Source organism: Ochotona princeps, chromosome 1, assembly GCF_030435755.1.
Source record: "Ochotona princeps isolate mOchPri1 chromosome 1, mOchPri1.hap1, whole genome shotgun sequence".
NCBI classification, from domain to species: Eukaryota; Metazoa; Chordata; class Mammalia; order Lagomorpha; family Ochotonidae; genus Ochotona; species Ochotona princeps.
Genome location: NC_080832.1, coordinates 91,362,384 through 91,384,890, shown reverse-complemented (window position 1 = coordinate 91,384,890; position 22,507 = coordinate 91,362,384).

Genomic DNA, 22,507 nt, shown 5'->3' with positions numbered 1-22,507 from the left:
GAAGTGGTTGTTCCCAGCACAAACTAAATGGCAATATATTTTAAGTGTTATGAAAGGAATTCTTGCTTTGGATAGAGACACAGAGTAGATTAAAAGTGCCCTCCAATGAGGAAATATTAGGATAATTGAAACAATTAATTAATGTAAGCTTTTAATCAATGACCCAGACATCTTTCTATTTATGTTTTCGTGCCTGTATTCTGGATTCAAGGAGAAGGCTATTAAAGCTAGTGGTACTACTACGGTTAATTAGTCCTGGGAAGTTTTTCATAAGAATTATTCGCTTTCTGTGTGAAAAGTATAAAATTTGTACAACAATCCTATGTTGGAAAAAATTAAAAAACAATAAGGCATTATGGTGCCAACAGCTTTCTTGTAACTTTGGACTTAAAAATTATACTTCCAAATTTCTAGACAATATTTCATTCAGATTTTTAGCTATGACACAAATTAGGGGATTTCTATTAGCTACAAAAGATTGCTTTGTTGTAATACTCATGTGATATCCTGTTTCAGTATATTCTACAGGACAACAAACTTGTCTCACACTACAATAGAAACGTTCAGGAATGAACTTCTCAACACAAATGTACATACATATCTCTTTGTGAAATGCATATACATATATTCACATACATGTACACTTGTACAGCCAGTCATAGATACATTTTGCACCCTCATATACATAAAATTTGTATACCCACTCATACACCTTTTCTCTCCTATGAAAGAGTACGTTTCTACTGACAAATACCATCTTTGACCTTTTCATGTACTCAGCACATCTTGATTGATATACCCTGGAACTCAAGGTCAACTTTAAATATATAATTGAGTTTAATTGATTTTTGTCTGAATTATCCTATAGCATGAATAATATAATCCAAGAAATTTGCTTTTAAAATAAATAAATAAATATACATCTTTGTTGCAAAAAGTAAGAAAGAAGAGTAGAATCTGAATTCCAAGTTCCTTTTTTTTGAAGATTTATTTATTTTTATTGGAAAGGCAGATATACAGAGAGGAGGAGAGACAGAAAGGAAGATCTTCTCTCCGATGATTCACTCCCCAAGTGAGTGCAACAGCCGGTGCTGTGCCAATCCCAAGCCAGGAGCCAGGATCTCTTCCAGATCTCCCATGTGGGTGCAGGGTCCCAAGGCTTTGGGCCATCCTTGACTGCTTTCCCAGGCCACAAGCAGGGAGCTGGATGGGAAGCAGGGCCACCTGGATTAGAACCTGCACCCACATGGGATCCTGGCGCTTGCAAAGCAAGGACTTTAACCACTATGCTATTGCACCAGGCTCGAAATCCAAGTTCTTAGCACAGCAGTACATAACTTTTGAAACAATTAATTATCATGAAATAAATAAGTAATCTGGCAGTTAAAAGTAACAACTACTTTAGAAGAACCAATTTATAGTAACAATTATTCTTGCCAAGGAGTATTCCTGTCTTAAACAAGATAAATGATTATGATTATGTTTATGCGGGGTGTGTTTTAAACATTGGTACCATCAAATAATGCATTTTAGGAATGGCTAGTTATCTTCCATTTACAGAGATCCTCTTGTCTATAATAAGATATCAGTCAACTTATAAATGACAAAGTATCAATAATGTGCAAGTCATTCAAGGGCATCGTTCAATTGAAACATTAATTAAGTTCCATTTATTTTTACCTATATATATATCAGTGTTAACTATCAAGCTGCAAATTAATGAGAACAATTGGTGGTTGATTGTTAGACATGCACCATTAAAATCAAAGTTACACTGAGTCATTTAAAGTAAAATAAAAGGCAGTCAATAGAAGCAGATGTGATATTATAACAAAGTAAATAGAATTCCCTTACTGCTTCAAAGACTCAAGATGTTTTCTTTTGTTGGCATGGGGAAGAGGTGGTTGATTGGAAGTTCCCCCAAAGTGGAAATGGAGTGATTTGGATCTTTAAATGGCTTCCTGAAGATCACAGCAGAAACCATCACTGATGTGTTTCTTGGAGGTTAGGTGAAATATATGCTTCTTTTGTTTTCAACGAATAGCAACAAAACATGTGAACCCATGTAAGCATTTTATAGTAAACACAAAAAGAAAACATTTCCAATATTAGTGTAGTTGCCCCTGAATATCTTATGGCTCCAGAAAATCTCATAATGAAGTCATGCATCTTTTTCTCATGAAAGAATTTTTAAAATATTCTGTTCTAGTACTGTCATTTTCTAAGCAATTGTAGAAAACAGCAATTATTTCAGGGAACGAGGATAAACTAATGAATAATTTCCTTCCAGTCATTTCACCTGATAGTAAATATTTTGAATCCATGAAATCGCTTGCAAAAGCTCTTTTGTCACACAGCATATATTGAATTTCTACAGGTTGTTATGTGATCAGTACTGTGCAATTTGAGAACATTAGTAAATTTATCTCATCTAACAGCTGTACATTTTGATCTGATAAATTATTCCAATGTGAATTATTCATTATTAATATGTAATAGATATGTTTGTATTCCTCGACAAAGTAAGTGAAAGAGTTTAATTTATAATTTCTTTAACTAAAGTAAAACTCATGTAGAGATTACAGTGCTGCTCTAATAAGATTTATTTGTGGCTTATTATAAATCTTTCTCTCAGCTGAACAAAGTTGAATAAATAGTAGCATTTAACTGCAAAAGTTGATTTTGTAAAGAAAATAATCCACAATGTTCAGCTAACAGTGATAGAATAGTGAAAACAGTGAATTATTATCAAAATCCTGTTCGAGTACTAACACCAGTGAAATTTACAAATAAATCTCCAAGTTGTCCACATAAACATATATTTAAACCAAATTATGAGAATAAAAATGTGAAGTGCTTCCAATGTATAGTTAATAGAATAATATGATGAATATAAACATAATAAAATAAATTATTTCCTGCAACAAATATAATACTTATACATGGTACTGCTAACCACAGCAGCATGAACAGGGTTGGAGAGGGGAAGAGACATCCAATTGAGCAAACAAGATAAAGACTACTACAACATCCTACCAGAGAGAAGCATCCTTTTCTGAGAAAGGAGACTGATCTGGACAGCTTCCTGCCTCAATCTTTTATTGAACTTCTACCAAAAAGAAGAGAATGTGCTTATTCATGTCTTATATACAATGTACAGGAGGGGGAAAAAAAGTTCAAAGACATCATATAGAACTAAAATCAACTAGAATCATATAAAGTTTTCTTTATATAAACAATGCAAACCTTTCCATATATATACTATTATATGAAAGCTGTGATACACATTTGTAATACTTTTCTAGGAAATATCAGCCCATCCCTCTCTGAATTACTTTGCTAACAGTCCCCTTAGTTGCAAGTACACGGTCTTGCTTTGCATAACATTTCCAGGGCAGAGCATAGTACTTTTTCACAGTGAAATTAACATACATTCAATTTCACTCAAAATTGGTAATAATCACTTGTTTTCACAAGCAAATAGATTTTCTAATACCTATTACAGGAAACCTGATAGTTTTCTCTGGGGCAGGTTCTGTAGAGTTTGAATGAAAAATGTTCAGGGCCAAAATTCTGAAAGCATGAAGTTTTCTGCACATCTTACGGACACTCATTCCTGTTTTTCTGATTGATTAAATTTTTAAAAATGCAAGACCATGTTAATCCTAAATCTACAGTTAAGTCAACACTACGAGGATTAAGAAATCAAAAGGATTATCAACCCAGTGATTTTAAAAGGATCATTTAGCTGATTTGTCCTTTAAAAAAGAATTGTTAAGCATTAAGAGATTAACAGTTTAAAGGATACTTTCATTTGATCTAAGAAATAGACTTCTGTGTTCCTATCTATAGTCTTAACTAGAGTTTTCATACAATGTGATTATTTGCACTTTAGACTGTTAATATCTGCTGCTATTTGTGGTATTTTTATAATGTACTGTGATAATCCCTTATTATAACTATAATCTGTTTAATAATATTAAAAATGTATTAATGTTTTGATAGGTTTATTACAAAAATGTAATTATACATGAATTTCATATAAATATAAAATCAGAAAACCAAATACAAGTTAAAAATCAACTTTTTTAACCACAGAGAGCATTTAAAATTCTAAGGGTTAGAGATACTAACATTTAATATATTTCTCTATGAGGAGAAAGTATTTAAATCCTTTAATGATAAAAATAAGATACCATAAAGTTAGCAAGATATAAACATATTAATGGCATTACAGGAAGGTAGGGCATGATGAATAGACTGCCAAATTACGTGGTTCATTCTCATTATGTAGTGTATCTCAATAAAATCCTTAAATTATTATTCATTTGAATTAGCATTTATAATTTTCTGTAATAATTGCTTTAATGGAATTCACAAATCACACTTAAGGAAATGTTGTTTTTAATATCCAGAGCTTAATGAATTCATTTCCACTGGTACTGTTAGATATTAGTGAATGACTTGAAGTAGAAAAATTCTAAGTATGCTGATTTCATAAAGAACATTTTCTAACATAATGAACTGCCTAAATTATTGCAACAACTAGAATTTGGCCCTAAGCTGAGAGGACTGCAAGAGTGATATGTGATACCTTCACTGTGAGTGCAGAGCCACTGTCATCTTCCCCAGGGAAATTTGCAAAGAGGCAGTTGGAGCAGCTGCCTGTGCTAGCTTTCCCTTCTCTCTGCCTTCATCTGTGATTTTTGCATCTTTGGAGTGCCTGAAATGATCAACTCAAAGACTATATCGTTTCCTGCTTCAACACTAGTAAATAATCATGATCAGCCATTCATGCAGGAGCTTGTTGATGGCTTGTACCACACAGGAGCCAATGTTGAGAGCTTTTCCTCCTCTTCCAGGCCTGGTCAGATGGAAATTTGTTTTCTGCCTGAATTTGGCATAAGTGCAGCTGATCATGCATTTACTCTCAGAACGGGTGTCAAAGAAGCAGCAAGGAAATATAATTATATTGCCAGCTTTTTCATTGAGACTGGATTCTGCAACTCAGGAATTTTGTCTCATAGTTTGCAGGATGTCACCTGTGACTGTCCATAGGAGAACCAAAAGACTTAGTCAAGAGACTGTGGGACTCAGAAGAGAGTTTAGTAGGGTAGCAAGATTCAAAATTAATGAACATAAACTATTGGTCCTACTATTCACAAAGAACTCCATGGCTGAGAAAGAATTTGTAAGTATAATCACAAGTACATTATAAGCGAACTGCATAATGAAACTGGCATAGCTACTCTATGCAACACTATGTAGCCAATAAAAAGAATGCATTTCTACCATTTGTGAAGACATATTGTAATAGGCATTTCTACTTCTGAATATAGTATGCATCCCAAAGAAATTGCTAAACTATCTTGACAATAGGATGCTGGACCAATGGATGAACAAGACCATATCATTGCCTATGCCAACAACATCTTGGCACACTTAAATAGAAGAATCATGGACTTACGACCTTTTTTTTGAAGGGTTACACTATTGCAATAATATGGAGGAAATCAATGAAAAGAAAAAACAAAAAGTAAAAAAATTAAAAATGTGTGGTGGCTTAGCAGTTTAACTTGTGGCCTGAAACACCAGCATTGCATGTAGACACTGGTTCAAGTCCCAGTGTGCTGGTGATTTGCCTGGGGAAAAATGGAAGATGCCTCAGTATGTCTGGGCCCCTAAGCCCATTGGGAGACTTAGATGAAACTCCTGACTTTTGGCTTTATTCATTATAAAATTAATTAATAGATATTCTTGAGTCTTTGAAATTAATACTTTGTATAAATGCTAATAAAATAGAAACACTTTGAAAATGAGTTTGAATATTTTTACTTTAAAACTAACTTGCTGAGCCCAGCGCAATAGCGCAGTAGTTAAATGCCCTGCCTCACACAACTAGGATCCCATATGGGTGCAGGTTCTAATCCCGGCTGCCCTGCTTCCCATCCAGCTCCCTGCTTGTGGCCTGGGAAAGCAGTCAAGGATGGCCCAAAGCCTTAGGACCCTGCACCCACATGGGAGATCTGGAGGAGGTTCCTGGCTCCTGACTTGGGATTGGCACAGCACCGGCTGTTGCACTCACTTGGGGAGTGAATCATCGGACAGAAGATCTTCCTCTCTGTCTCTACTCTCTTATATCTGACTCTGCAATAAAAATAAAATAAATCTTTTTAAAAAAGCTAAATTGCTAAAGGAGAGAAACAAATGTTTAAACATCTGACTATAGTCAGTTATTTGAGCATGCAATATGCATTCAGGATTTACTGATATTTATTAAAGATTATTGAAGACACATGTAAGTGAACACAAGTTTAAAAACATATTAAAACTTAAAATAGCCACTATACTGAATCCAAGAATACATTTTTAATTTTTATGTTAAATTACCCTTGCTCTCCCACTGTTAATTCGTGGAATGACTAAAAATCCTTAGGAATCAACTTTTTATCTACCGTTAGTCACATGAAGAGAACAATTGATGAAAAATTACTGCCATGTAATTTGTTCATGTTTTTTATATTGCTTGTCATCTCCCATAATATTTTTGTAACAAAATTTAATTTTTTCAGAATGAGTAACATAATAGAAGTTTTGCACATAGGAGAAAGGAATATCCTAAGGTCTTGAACTCTAACTATAAAACATTTAATAATGAAACAAATATTCAAATGTAAAATTTCTGTTATGAGAAATCATGTGAAGATGTCAAAGATTAAACTGAAGCAAAAAGCATTTAGCAAGTGTTCTTTTGCTTCTTTATAAGCAAAGGTTTGATTATGCATGTATGAGAAAAATTTTATATGGTGTGAATTTAACAGCTTTATTCTAAACTCCCTTTCTGATTATACTTGTAACCATTTGAAAGTCAATGATAAATTCAGCTGCTATATTTTCAAGGGTTTATTTCATATTCAGTTTAAATAATCATAAAAACACTACAGTGATTTGAGATCTCAAGTCCTTAGAGAACTTCAAGAAGCATGGGAAAATGAATATCACATATCAAAGTGAATATTTAAAAATAAAGTAAAAATTAAATGACCTCTCAAACCTTAGGGTTTAGAAGGCACATTATTTCAAACTCAGGAGTAGTTTCTTTATGCTATAAAAAGAGGAAATCGCAATTATAGTAGAACAGAAAACACTAACTAGCCTTTATTCTCACACACAAGTTGCAAAGACCTATTCACACACACACACACACACACACAATCATCATCATCCCCGAATCTCAATGCAGATTCAAGAGTCCAATAAAGTATCCATTACACTGTAACAAAAGAAAACATTGAGAATATCCACTTACAAAGGACTGCCAGTGAGACTGAAAGACTTGGGACGTCAAGTGATGACCAAGAACAGAAAAGAGTGGAAGCTATGTCAGCCATATGACAACTACTATGGTCTCCAGTGATCTCATTAGAGGGCAGTATTATTTCTGGCCACTGAGGTTACCAATGCATATTTCCAATGGTGAAACCCAGGGAGGGAGGACAGAACACCACAGCTCTGCCATTCTTTAGCCACTTTAGGAAAAGAACTGCAACCTCTGGTTTCCTTGAGTTTCCTAACCCTGGAGCTATAGCCAATCTGAGAATACATGCACACAGACCCAGAATCTATGGCAGTAATGCACCTGCTCATATATTTAACAGTGTTGTCAAAGTCATAGCAAGGTAAAGGGTCAAGCCTCTAGAGCTCTAGAGTCAAGCCTCACTACACATATCTGGACTTCAGATACTACTTAATTCATCAAAAAGAGTTATGCCAGCTTAGAGCCACTGAGGGTAGTGCATTCTTTGCCTCAATAACGCTTAGACTATACTACCTGTAACCACATCTCAAACTTCACACCAATTGCCAGAGTGAAACAGTGCCTACTCCAAGATCCATATTCAGGTTCTCGCTGTATATTACCAAATTATTGCCACAAGTTCAGCCATCATGGGTGTGTAAGCCCTGCCCTTTACCAAGAATTCACTCTACCATTTCAAATAACAGGGCTGCCATTTGGGCTGCACTGGCTGTTCTGTAAGCACCGATGGTTGCTATTCAGGTACCAATCAATGCAGTGCAATAACTCCTCCAGACCAGAACAGAAGCTTTCCACATGTTTTTATGCTACAGGCTTCACTCACATGTCTCTTTTATTAGGGTCACTAATCCAAAACAGTGCCACCATCACTGCTAGCAAGATACATTGCCCAAAATCAGATTCAGTGCAAAGAGGCTCCCTCAACCGCAATTTGCCAATGAAAGAGAAAGGATCATTGAGACTTTAGCATTTAATGATAGCAAAGAACCCAGTGATCCTCATAACCACTTTGGAAATCCACAACATTGTGCACTAAGAATTCCTGAAACTTGCATCAATGTTGATTTCATGTTTAAAAGTACACAGAATTCAAGCAGGTGACAAATTTCATTGCTGCCAAAATGAATACACCTCATATTGGAAGGGTCCTTGCACCATCCCATAAGGTAAAATTCTATTGACAGTATTACTAAATAATATAATCATTTAATTACTAAATAATATAATAATATAATCATCTTTTAAATCATTAATTTTATGGGAATAGCTATCTAGTCTTTGCATACTCTTTCAATTATTCATAATTTATTTCATGCTTTCATACATAAGTCTGGTTAATCCATTGTTTTCATAGGTGTGTAATATCACATTGAAATAATGTTCCATGAATTATTTATTAATTCATATGTGGAAGAATATAAGTCATGTTCTAGTTTTGTGCTGTAAGATGAAATAGCTCCAAAGTACAAGCGAAGAACTTACTTCTTGCTCAGGCACATTAGGTGGTAATATAATAAAATGCTCAGCTCCACAATGTACTTAAAAGACATGTTTTGAGGCCCCTGCACGGTAGTCTAATGGCTAAAAGTCCTCGCCTTGCACATGAAGAGGTCCCATGTAGATGCTGGTTCATGTCCTGAGGGATCTGCTTCCCATCCAGCTCTCTGCATGTCCTGCTTGTGGCCTGGAAAGCAGTCAAGGATGGCCCAAAGCCTTGGGACCCTGCACCCACATGGGAGACCTGGAAGAAGCGCCTAGCTTCTCGCCCCTGGCTTTGGATCAGCTGAGCTCAGGCTGTTCCAGTCACTTTGGGAGTGAATCAGCAGACTGAAGATCTTCTTCTCTGTCTCTCATCTTCTCTATATGTCTGATTTTCCAAGAAAAATTAAATAAATTAATTTAAAAAACACATGTTCTGAGGGTTTCCTACCTGAAAATACTATGACCATCATGGTAATGAGGAGAAAAACGACAGTGGAATCATTTTCTGGCATTGTTTGTTTTCTGACCAAACCAGTCTCATGGTTTAACCCAGAAGTGTACTTTCTGTAAATCTCAAAAGAGCTAGATATTGATCATTGGCTGTTTCTTCTTTTGCTAATACAAACCCTGTTTCCTTTATAATTGTAATTTTTTAAAATACACTATAATCATGAAAACAACCATGTCTTTTCTAATAATTGGGACATTTTGTGTCTTAATTTAGTTCCATTAATTCCTGCATGTATTATGCCACTCTTAAAGAGAAACATATTTACAGTTTTTAAACACTAAGTTAGGGCCCGGCAGCGTGGCCTAGCGGCTAAAGTCCTAGCCTTGAACGCCCCAGGATCCCATATGGGCGCCGGTTCTAATCCCGGCAGCTCCACTTCCCATCCAACTCCCTGCTTGTGGCCTGGGAAAGCAGTCGAGGACGGCCCAAAGCTTTGGGACACCTCACCCACGTGGGCGCCAGCCGTAGCGGCTCACTTGGGGAGTGAATCATCGGATGGAAGATCTCCTATCTGTCTCTCCTCCTCTCTGTATATCCGGCTTTCCAATAATAATAAAATCTTTTTAAAAAAAAAACAAAAACAAAAAAACACTAAGTTAAATATTTATCACTTGAGTCAATTTTTATATAAACAACTGTCTGAAGGTCATTTTATGAATGATAGTGCATTCTGTTTTTCTGATTTACTTTAATACATGCAATGCTATGTATGTAATACTGACTGTATTTTGTTTGGTAATTAGTATGTCTGTATTACCAATACACAATTGTGCACAGCCTTACAGTAAATAACAACACCTAGCAAGAAGATATCCTTATCATGTTGTTTCGATTTGAAATTTTGGTATTTTTTGCATTTAAGTTCTTCCCCAAATTGCATTTTTTAGTAATTTAGTGATCTGTAAGAGTGCTCTTATATTGTATTATCATTTGTTGATTTATAAAAGTAATTCCTGATAAATGTACATTATTATATTTTCTCTTATATTTCCTGCAGTTACTTCACTTGTAAATAATATGTTTTGATTTATTCTTATGTAGTTTATTATTTTTTTAGTGTTTGTGCACCTGCTATAGCATTCCAGAATAATATTAAGTGCAATTTTGGAAAGAAATGTATGTATCTGTTTTCAGTTTTAACATAATGTTTCTGATATTTATTATTAGTTATAATTTATATCATAAAATCTTAATACCTCTTATTCAACAGAGTCAATACCACTTAACAAGATTTTTCCTTTTTTGGAAGTACTCCTTGTTATATGTATTTTTTTTTATCAAATATCACCTAAGTGCTCCGGATGTAATCCTTCTTTAGAAGATTCTTTTACTTGTGTATAATTCTTTTTGTATCTGAAACTGCTTTCACATTTATTACTCCATTACAATTACCCTACAGTAGAGTTTTTGCATCTCTGTTTTTATATGAGATTAGTCTGTCATTTATCCTTATCCAATTCTTGTATGATTTAATTCCAGAGGTTTCACTGGGTATATGAAAATAGCTAGAGTATTTTCTCTGCTTTCTATCTTCTGGAAACTTCTGTAAGATAAGAATTATCTGTACCATAAAACTTTAGACAGCACATCTCTGAAACCTAACTCACAAATACCTAGTAATTTGTTTAACCTTCACTATTCTCTCCACACAGACATTATTTTGATAGATTATACTCCTATGGGCAAGGTGAATTTAACACAGCCTTAAAAAAAAACTTAATGACTTTTTTTGGATCCTTAAGTGTTTATACTTTGTAATTGCAGCAAAATCCCAGAATCTTACTACTGGATGTTTTCTAAATAAATAAAGATGAAAACTATTTAAATGAGCAAGCAATTCACAAACCAAATAAAAATTTGGAAGTGCATATAGCAGAATTTTCTCTATAATGAGATTTACTTCTCTCTAGAAAAGACTAACTAAGGATATTATTGATGCTATCCAGTGAGATGATAATTTTCATGTATGATTGGTTGAGACTATAACTTGGCAAATTATATTAATTATAAACATTGATAAATTTGAAAAAACATTATTTTAACTTGTTTTTCATTATCTTAACCAAGACATTATAGAGAAACAAATGGTAAAGGAGAAAGTTTGTTTTTGCTCATGATTCTGGAAGTTAATGGTTCTTCACTAGGCACCCCCCTGGTTTAGGGTACAGTGAGGGAGTAGATTGTGGAATCCATGTGGATGAATGAGAACATGAGGAGCTTGGAAGCAGAAACTGCAGCAGGCCCAACTCACCTGTGTAATTAATCTTCTTGTAACAATTACCTCCTGAGGCAATGTTACCAGACCTATTGAATTCCCATTACGATAGGATCCTAGACATCATTATTGGGTCAAATCTTGACCCTTAATCCATTGTTCCTTAATATTAGTCCATTAACATAAGAGTTTGGGGGCCACATTTTTACACATGGACTTTGAGAGTACATAAACCTATACAATCATAACACACATCTAGTAACTTAGTGGAAGGATTATTATCCAAAAAAACACGGTATAATTAATACATTTTCTATGTTGTCTCCACATCTATTCTAGCATTTGGAGTAGAATGTAATCTCCGGCTTGTTATTTTATGGTACATATATGGTAACTGAATCTGAATTTCTTTTTTTTTTTTAAGATTTATTCATTTTTATTACAGCCAGATATACACAGGGGAGAAGAGACAGAGAGGAAGATCTTCCCTCCGATGATTCACTCCCCAAGTGAGCCGCAACAGGCCGATGCGCGCCGATCCGAAGCCGGGAACCAGGAACCTCTTCCGGGTCTCCCACGCGGGTGCAGTGTCCCAATGCATTGGGCCGTCCTCAACTGCTTTCCCAGGCCACAAGCAGAGAGCTGGATGGGAAGTGGAGCTGCCGGGATTAGAACCGGCAGTCATATGGGACCCCGGTGCTTTCAAGGTGAGGACTTTAGCCGCTAGGCCACGCCGCCGGGCCCTGAATCTGAATTTCTTAAAGGATCTTAGAATTTTGTAATATAAAAACTAATCACTATGTTATGTTATTTTATTTTGATTATATCCAAGACCTAGATTCAAGACGAAAAACTTCGAAGCTATTGCAAGAAAACATAGAAAAAAACACTACAGTGCATTCACACGAGCAAAAGTTTTGTGGATCATACCCCAAAAGCACAGGAAGCAAAAGAAAAACAATGACAAACATATTTCATAAAAGAATTTATGCAAACTAAAGCAATCCATCAGCAGAATGAAAACATAAGTGATATAGTTAAAGAAAATATTTGTGAGATATATATCTAATAAGGAGTTAATATCCAGAACATATAAAAAACTGAAACAATACCATACAATCAGAACTACAAATCGTACAATATAAAAATAGTCGATCTAGAGATATATCACAAAGGAAGACAATAGAGTGCACAACGTGTAGTAATAAATATTCAACTTCATGAATAATCAAGAAAATGCAAATCAAAACCAGAATGAGATATTGTCTCACTCCAATTAATTTGCCTATAATCAAGAAGACAAATGATAGCAAGCATTGATTAATGATGTGGAGGAAATGGAACATTTGCATCCTATTGTTGATAACGGAAATTAGTATGGCAATTGTGGAAAGCAATAGAGGTTCCTGAAAAAGTAAGAAAAATGAGAACTACCTTCTGATTCAGAAATCATGTTCCTGGATCTATAATCAAGGGTAGTAAACATTTTTCTGTCAATAAACATCTTCACTTCTATATTGTAGTAGTACTCACAATAGCCAAGAAATGGACATGAGCTGAGTGTCCATTCACTGACGAATAGATCAAGAAAACATGATATATGTTCACAAGGGAATATTAATAGTAATGACATGTATGACAGCTTGTCATTTACAAAACACAGATGCAATTGGAGGTCATTATATTTTGTGCAGTAAATACAAGTACCATGTGCTGCCACTCAAAACTTGAGAGGAAAGTCTAAAATACAGATGATCAATATATGTCAAAGATGTCAAAGATTGGGTGATGGCAGATTGATAGGTACTAGGTTATAACTAAATGAAATTAAGAAATGTTGTGGTCCTATTGAAAAGTAAGCTGACTATAGATAATGTTAATATGTTATACATTTGATTAAAATGAATATGGAATTTTAGTTGTTTTATTATAAACAAATGTGAAATGCTTGAAAAAATAAGTGTATTTACTCTGAACATTGCATGTAAAAATATCACATATCATATCTCAACTGAGAAATATGAATAATTTTATGTACCATCAAATCTTTAAATGCATAAATAAGTAGAATAGAATGCAAACCAAACATTTGCCTAAGAGCTTTTTCATGAATATCAACTTATAATAATATCAACTCAAGTGTAGATTCCATAGACAGTGAATTATTTGTCCAATGGCCTGTGATAATCTAACTTTCTCTGCATTCTTGTATAGTTAAAAACAAAATAACCAACAGCACAAGAAATTTCTTTCTGGGGAGTTGACATTATAGTGCTTCCCCAGCATGCTAAAAACAAATTTGCTCTTGCTTAAGGAAGCATGGAGTCCTCTCCAAATATCTTGTTACTAACAATAGAGCTTTATGGTCAATTAGCTTAGCTCGATGCAAAAATATAGATTTATTTGAAGAGACTTCATTAGGAAAATTTGAAAAAGAGTTTACAACCATTTTTTGTCACTTGAATTGTAGAGACAGATCAAGACTATGAGAGAGATTCAATGTTGCCATCAGCAGTGTGTCAAATCTGATTGATTTGTCCCCTTGGAGTCTGACAGGTGACTTGATTACCAAAGTATCGGGCAAATTTTCCCTAATGAGCCCCATCCTAACCATACCCAAAGAGATTCTTCAAGTCAGTTGTCTTCTATTTTGTCTTTGAGGCAAAATTAGTTATTTTTCATTCAGTCTCTCTGCTTTGAAATGAATAGCACACAGTGACCTTAAGATCTTATTTATGACAGAGAACCACATTTACCTTGCAAAGTATCAACTGTGTAGTCAGCTGGCAAAAAGTGATTTCTTTCAGAAGACTAAAGAAAGTAGCAAATGCAATTTTCACAAAACACCAGTTTTAACAGTTCCCAGTGTGTTATAAGCACAATGAAACTTACAAATTTTATTGAGTTGGCACTCCATTAGCATTTATCTTCAGCATTCACCTCCTTGACTTTAGACTTTCGCATCCCCAGCACAAACATCAGCTAACTTCCACTGCAATTCAAGAGTGAATTAAATGGTATAGGCTCAAAAGAATGTTTTTTTTTTCTGATTATCTGTATATTTTGGTAAGATTTGTGGAAAGTTTTATGGATTTCAGGAATATGTGTGTAAGCTAACAGACAGTCTATGTTCTGCCTCAAAAGTCCCTCAAACATAGAACAAGAGTAACAGAAAAAGAACATAGGTTGTGCAATCTGAAAAGTTAGAGGAAATGAGTTGTTGGTTCTCTAAAGCTTGCTATTGAAAGTGCCATCCATGGGTCTGAATCCTGTACAATAACCAACAGCTTGTTAATATTGAATATGATATACTCGATAAAATCGTTGATTCAAAATTAGTAAGCTCTTAAAGTGTTGAATAAAAGATACCGGTGACTGTTTTACCTAAAAACCTTACAAATAGCGTCAATCCCTTAATCTTTCAGGTCCTCAGGTTCATTATTAGGTCAATATGTAATATTTCATCTATGAGAACATCTAAATGGATTTATTATTAAGATCAAGCAATCCATTATTTTTAAGATCAAGCAATGGCACACAGCAAAATATTTGATGAACAATTCTGTTCTCATCATTATTAAAATGACTAACAGGAAGCAAAGATATTGGCATTTTAGCTACCTTTTTTTCTGTGATGATAAACACTGCTTTTAAGGTTCAGCCATAACATTTCATCTAGACAAACACAACTTTTACAGACTCTAGAATATTGGTCAAAGATGATATGAAGAATGTTTCTGATTCACTTAACAGCCCCCGTCTAGCCTATAGATACAAATCTTTCTTTACAGAGGGCAACCTGAGAGTTGTCTAGTCCCTAACTCTCAGACATTTGTAGATCTCAAAAATACAATTTCAGCATGTTTTAAAAGCATGTGAGATTATGGCTCCACATTTAGATCTGAAAAAACAAATGATAGTAACAAGAGTGAGTGTCTTTCACTATGATTAACTCATTGCTTGAGACACCTGTATCGAATCAAGGATTGGAAGGTTGAGAATTCCTACAATTCTTCTGATCAGCTTCCTGCTAACACACAGCCTGTTAGAAAACAGGTGATGTTTTACATACTGGATCCCAGTTCCCCATGTATGGAGACCCAGATTGAGTGCTAGGTTCCTATCTTCAGCTTGCACAAGCTCTGACTATTGCAGGAATTTTGGGAAGAAAACTTGCAGATAGAAGATCTTTTCTGTGTCTGTCTTTCTATCTTTCAAATGAAATTAAAAATACAGGCCCGGCGGCATGGCCTAGCGGCTAAAGTCCTCACCTTGAACGCCCCGGGATCCCATATGGGCGCCGGTTCTAATCCCGGCAGCTCCACTTCCCATCCAGCTCCCTGCTTGTGTGGCCTGGGAAAGCAGTCGAGGGCGGCCCAATGCATTGGGACACTGCACCTGCGTGGGAGACCCGGAAGAGGTTCCTGGTTCCCGGCTTCGGATCGGCGCAGCACCGGCCTGTTGCGGCTCACTTGGGGAGTGAAACATCGGACGGAAGATCTTCCTCTCTGTCTCTCCTCCTCTCTGTATATCCAGCTTTCCAATAATAATAAAATCTTAAAAAAAAATAAAATTAAAAATATATATTTATTATACATAAGTATAATAACAGTAAAAGCAATATTAGCTATTATACATTGATTTATTAGTAAGTTACAACTAGTGAAACAAAAATTTTCATTAAATTCTCCTAACATCCCTTTGAGTTCTATGTTATCAATCCTCTACCCATCCAATATTTGAGAAAATGAAAATTCAAGACTTTTGTAACTTCCAAGGCCATATAGCTAGTAGATTTTTTTGGACAGGACTTGCAATCAACAGAGCTTACAAAATTAACTCATTTCTCCAGACATTTTCATAAAGTAAGACCTCTAGTCACTGCCTTAGAATAACTGAAAAGCAAGCTGTATCAACTGAAAAAGAGACCTCCACTCTAGATGTAATTCCAATTGCAAGTCTGGCTCATTTTGGATAGGAGCATTCAAAGTTCGATTAGCACTGGTTAGGACCATAAGTATTCTAAAGCCAAAAATCAAAGGACTCTTGTTTGGTCTGCCATCGTTTGTGAAACACATGCTCCACTGAAGAGTGACTATGAACTAAATGTCTTTATCTGTGCCAATTTATTGTATATTTAACAATATTTGTCATACTGAACCCCATGATTTTTCTTTTAAAAAATTGATTTTATCCCTTTCTGAGTGATTCGAAGACTATGAAATTCAAAATCTAAAGAGTATTTAAGAGTATACTGAGAAAACTGAGACCCCGTTTCAATCAGAAAAGTGTCTGGTTTCTCTGAAACGTTCAAGAACTAAAAGCTGTTACCATATAGAAGCTTAAAACTGTATCAAAATCATGTTGCCAAAAAATGTATGTTTTCTCACATAATACATGAGTATATATTCTCAATAAACCAAAAACAATGAATATAGGTGTAATTAATGTTTCACTTTTAGTATTTGCATGTTAATGCTTCTCAATAACAATCTTTAGAAGAGTTGTTCTCAATTATCTGCACTAGTTTTATATGTGAGCACCATTTATTAATACTATTTCCAAGTAGTTTCCTTATTCAATGTTACATTTCAATTAACAATTTTTGAAAGATCAAATTTTCCTAGAAATCTAGGAAGTTGCAAATCTTCCTGACAGTTTTAAGATCTATGATATTGTGATAAGAAAAGGCTACATTTACAGGGCAGCAGTGTTTAAGAACATCATGATTAAATCCATTTGATTCTGCAGCATTCAAATCATAAAGTAGGACCAAAAACACAAGTATTATCACCAATTTAATTCTACACAAAAATGTTAATCATTTTATTTTATGTTTTATAGTACACAAACATCTAACCTCAGAAATATTTCAGAAAATAATTATTTGTAACACATTCTGCATTAATATGAATTTCATTATACTATGTGTATGGAAGTGAATAGATAAGAGAATACCTTTTCAGGTAACTCATAATTAACAATAAATAAAATGATGACTTGTTATTTGAAATGCAATGCTTTTCTAAAAAAATATATTCTACTTTATTAACATGTATTTGATGTGAATTCCAGGCAAAACCAATTTAACCAGTCCCTTTCTACTATAGAATTCAAATTTTTTATTAGAAAATGAATTTTCCAAAAACATAAGATGAAATTACATACTTAATGTTTATGCTGAAATTTTTCCAGATGCTTATCTAAATAACTTTTTTCCATTTTATAAACTCAAATATAATGCTAAAATTTTCTAGGAGTGAAACAAATCCTCACAGGCATCATCTTAAAGGATTCTTCCCAAAACTACTGTATGTATTAAAAAGACTGAATGTGGAGTGGATAGAAATTATGCTTTCAAAAAAACTGCTAAAAATAATAAAAGAAATAAGGGGGAAGCAAGGAAGGGAAATAAATTTGATTGTTGTCCTAGGATTGTTCCTACAAAATAAAAGGAATATATACTTTTAACACTTTATCAGCAAATGGCAGAATAAGTAGATTCAAACTGTGTAAGTGAAGAACCAAAGATTTTACCTTGGTATTAGAATCTCTCAGCCAAGGTAGTCTACAGTAGGTTACGTCGCTGTTTGTGATGCTTGTACCCATTCTCAGAAGCTTTCACTTGCTTCCGATTCAACTCCAGCCAGTGGGCTGGAATTGTAACCTTTCGCTGCAACTATGGATTTTTTTCTTCTTTCAGTGATATTATTTTTTATTTCTATACTTGTACGTATAAGATTTAGGTACATGCAATGTAAAATTGTGTTTAAAATGCTCATTCTTTTTTCCAATACTTTTTAATTCATTAAGCTTCATGTTGATATTAATATAGTTACGTAAGCCTTCCTTTTATTTCTCCTTGCATTTTGTGTTAGGTTTTATGCTTTTATTGTGTACGTTTCTAAATTCTGATATGAATCTTTAATGTGCTGTTTTTCTATTAGCTGATAATCTCGAATTGGATTGAAATATACTTCCTTATTATTCCTTTTAATGGTCTTAATTTCACGGGGTCCTTTTCTTGTCTGGCCTGCTTTTCAATAGGATGATATTATGATTTCACATTTCCCTCTATTATTTGCAAATTATTTTACTGTCCCTTTGAATGATTACTTACCCTGGAGGCTACAACACGAATAACTAGTTATTAAAGTCCAAAACTAGTTTATATTATACATCAATGTCCGGAAAGTACAAAGAACATTTGCAACATTAAAACCCATGAATATTATGAGATATTCTTTGCTCTTAATGCAGTGTATTTTAATTTTACATATTGACTGTCAGTAAATATTATCATTGTTCCTTTAATTATAACATGTCTTTTTTTTCAGGTTAGATCATTTTTCTCAAGGCAGGTATTTAGTGTGGCAGTTTAAATAACAATTGTGTTATCCACATTCCTTAATAGAGTGCTTGGGTTTGGCTCTGGGCTCTGCCCTCAGTTCTTATTCCCTACTATCGAGCACCCAGAAACAAGGGAAGCTGGCTCAAGCATTTGGATTGCTATTGTTCTCATGGGAGACCCGGATTGAGCTTCAGTCCCTCAGCTTCTTTCTGGTCTTTCTACAGCTATTGTGAGTATTTAGAAAATATATCAGCAGATGGGAGTGCACTCTTTCTCTCACTTTTTTTTCAAATAAATAAAATTAAAAATTACTAAATTAAATTATTTTACTAGAGCATGTCAATTTTATCACATTTATTCTATTATCTTTCTTGATTTTGAGTTGATGTCTTTTATTTCTCTCTGATTCTTTTTTCATTGCAAGACTAAAAAAATACATGCTTTAACACTTTCACCCACATTTTGTTTACATTCTTTCCCTCTATACATTCTTATTCTTATGATATTATCATGTCATCTATTCTCACTCTCATTTTGACTGTGTATAATTTGCTTTTAAAATCATGCAGCTAATTAACTGTGGCTATCATAATATTAACTTCTATGTGTACTAATATATCCCTAGCTTTAAATAATCCAAAAAATCCCCTATCCTTTTTTCAAACTTGTTGAAGTATTAATCATGATCAATGCCTAGGTATTGTTTGATATAAAAGATATATGAGTATATTTTTAAAATATTTATTTTTATTTGAAAGGCAGATTTTATAGGGAAGGATAAACAAAGAAGGAAGTCTTCCTACACTAGTCAACCTCCTAAATGGCCACAATGGCCAACGCTGAGCTTATCCCAAGTGGGAGGCCAGGAGCCCACTCCTGATCTCCTACCCAGGAGCAACGGCCCAAGGCCCTGGATTTACTGCTGCTTTCCTAAGGCATGAGCAGAGAGCTGGATCAGCAGTGGCGCAGCCAGGATAGGGATTGGTGCACAAACACGATGCAGACTCCGCAGGCAGAGAATTGCTTTGCTATGCCATGCCACCGCACTGGCCAAAGAGTATACTTTTAGTTAGGTTTACTGAATTAAGGTGTCATCAATAGTATCGTCTTTTGAAATCTTTGGAGATTTTATGTCTTGGTCATTCAGATATTGTTGGTAAGTAAGTTCCTTGCAGTTATTGGATGGAGGCCCAAACTTAATTTTTTTCTAGCTATAAGCGGAGAGTCCCTTACACGTGGTATTGCAGTCCTGCCTTCATCACCCTTTCCCTAGCTGTAAGGTTAGCAGGAGCAATGGAGACCTTCTTGCATCACATGCCCCTGAATCACCATCTGGAGCCTTCTTTCCACTCTTATGAACTAATGTAAGCAGGTTTGTTACATTCGCATAATTTAGGAGAATCTTCGTATCTTAATCTCCTTAAACTTAATGACATCTCCCAAAGTACTGTCTACATTAAAGAATCACATTCAATGGTTCCAGATGTTATAGCATGGACTGCTTTACAATGATTTTTGTTGCCCATCAAATACTTCATGGAAAGATATGCATCCAGAAAAAATATTAGTAGAAGGGCTAATGTCTGAAATATGCTATGATTACTATGTATTTCAAAGTTAAAAAGCCAGTCTCAAAAATGTATACTTAATGTGTAAACCACAGTTTTCTGGCTTCAGTTCTGTTATAAAAGATAACTTATTAATACATAGTAGGTGCACAGTGAATAATTGTTGAATGAGTGAATGCAAAAATCAATGAATACCCATTTCTTCATCATTCTCAAATAACATGTTTTACCTCTGGCATATATTAGTATTCCTTTACTATTTGTGAATATTTATATACATATTTAATTTTTCATCAGACTATCTTAGAGTACTTTAAAACGTCATAAGATGGAAAGAAAATTTCAAAAACACCTTCATATTCATCATCTTCCAAATCAACATTCAAATCTGTTTTATAAAGAGCTGTTCATGGCCTGGCATGGTAGCCTAGTGGCTAAAGTCCTCACCTTGCACGTGCCAGGATCTCATATGGTCGCCATGTTCATGTTCCAGCTGCCCCACTTTCCATCCAGCTCCCTGCTTTTGGCCTGGGAAAGCAGTCAAGAACAGCCCAAAGCCTTGGCGCCCTGCACCCATGTGGGAGACCCAGAGGAAGTTCCTGGTTCCTGGATTTGGACTGGCTCAGCTCCAGCCGTTGCGGCCACTTGGGGAGTGAATCATCGGATGGAGGATCTTCCTCTCTGTCTCTCCTCCTCTCTGTATATCTGAGTTTCCAATAAAAATAAATAAATCTTTTTTTTTAAAAGTGTTGTTCATATTAATTGAAAGTTAGGTTTAAAAAGAGACAGAAGAAGAGACAGAGAGAAAACTTTGATTTGCTGGTTCATTCTCCAAATGGCCACAAAGGCCAGAGTTGGGTCTATCTGAATACAGGACCTGGAGACCTCTCTGGTCTCCCTTGTGGGTGCAGGAACACAAGAATTTACACCTTTCTTTGCTGCTTTCCCAGCCACACCAACAGGGCACTGGATTGGAAGTGCAGCAGTGGGAAACAGCCGGTGTCATAAAGGATTCTGAAATTTCAACTGGATACCTAACCAACCATACAAGGACAACATCCCTCAGATTTGTTTTGAATGCAAATCCTAATATATTATAGGTACTAAATGGGAGTATGCCCAGCTGTCACTAATTAATATTTGTTTGAGACGTAGTTAAGGAATGACATTTCTTAAAATTACAGGTTTTAATGGATTTTAAACTTTTTTTTTTTTCTTAATGAAGCTTAGGAGTAGGTTTTTGGCACTGAAGTTAAGACAAAGCCACCTGTGGGACTCCATCATACTGAATCTGAGAGCCTGAATAGAATTCCCAATTCTGCTTCCAGATAGCTTTCTGCCAGTTTTTATGCTAATTGGAAACAATAATGGCTTAGGTAATTGGGCTCCTGGTACCCATGGTGTCAGATCTAGATTATTTCTTACATGTTTGCAAGTTATTTATGCACATTTAGGTAAAGTTGCATGCATGCACTTGGCTTAAAAATTTAAAAATATATATATTTTTAATTATATATGTGCTTCATTAATTAGTTCAATATACCTTATAGTCCTACGCCTGGAGACACACAACCAAAGTCATGCATTTCATCCTTTGTTGTTGTCGATTAATCTTGATCCTTTCTAGGGTGAAATGAAGTTAATATTTTATAAACATAGAACGGTCCATATGTGAGTGCAAGAGAGATCTTTAGTAGTCTGTATTCCTTGTATAATTCAAGGAGTTTCACTGAGTTATCAACTCAATTATTTAGGAATGGTTTCTATTTATGGTGTGAAATGGTAGCATTTTTAAAGCACATTGTAGTCATCAAATAAATTCCGTTAATATTATTCCATTCTTTTTTCACAATTTCTTTGTGATACAGAGGGAAAAGGAATAATTTTTTAATGATTTGTTTATCCATTTGAAAAGGAAAGTTATACAGAAAGTGATCTTCTAGTTCACACCCTAAATGACTACAATGGCCAGGACTATGACCGCCAAACCTGGACACCAGGTCTCCTACTCAAATGCCAGGAACCCAGGAACCCAAATTCTTTAGCCATCCTCTGGTGATTT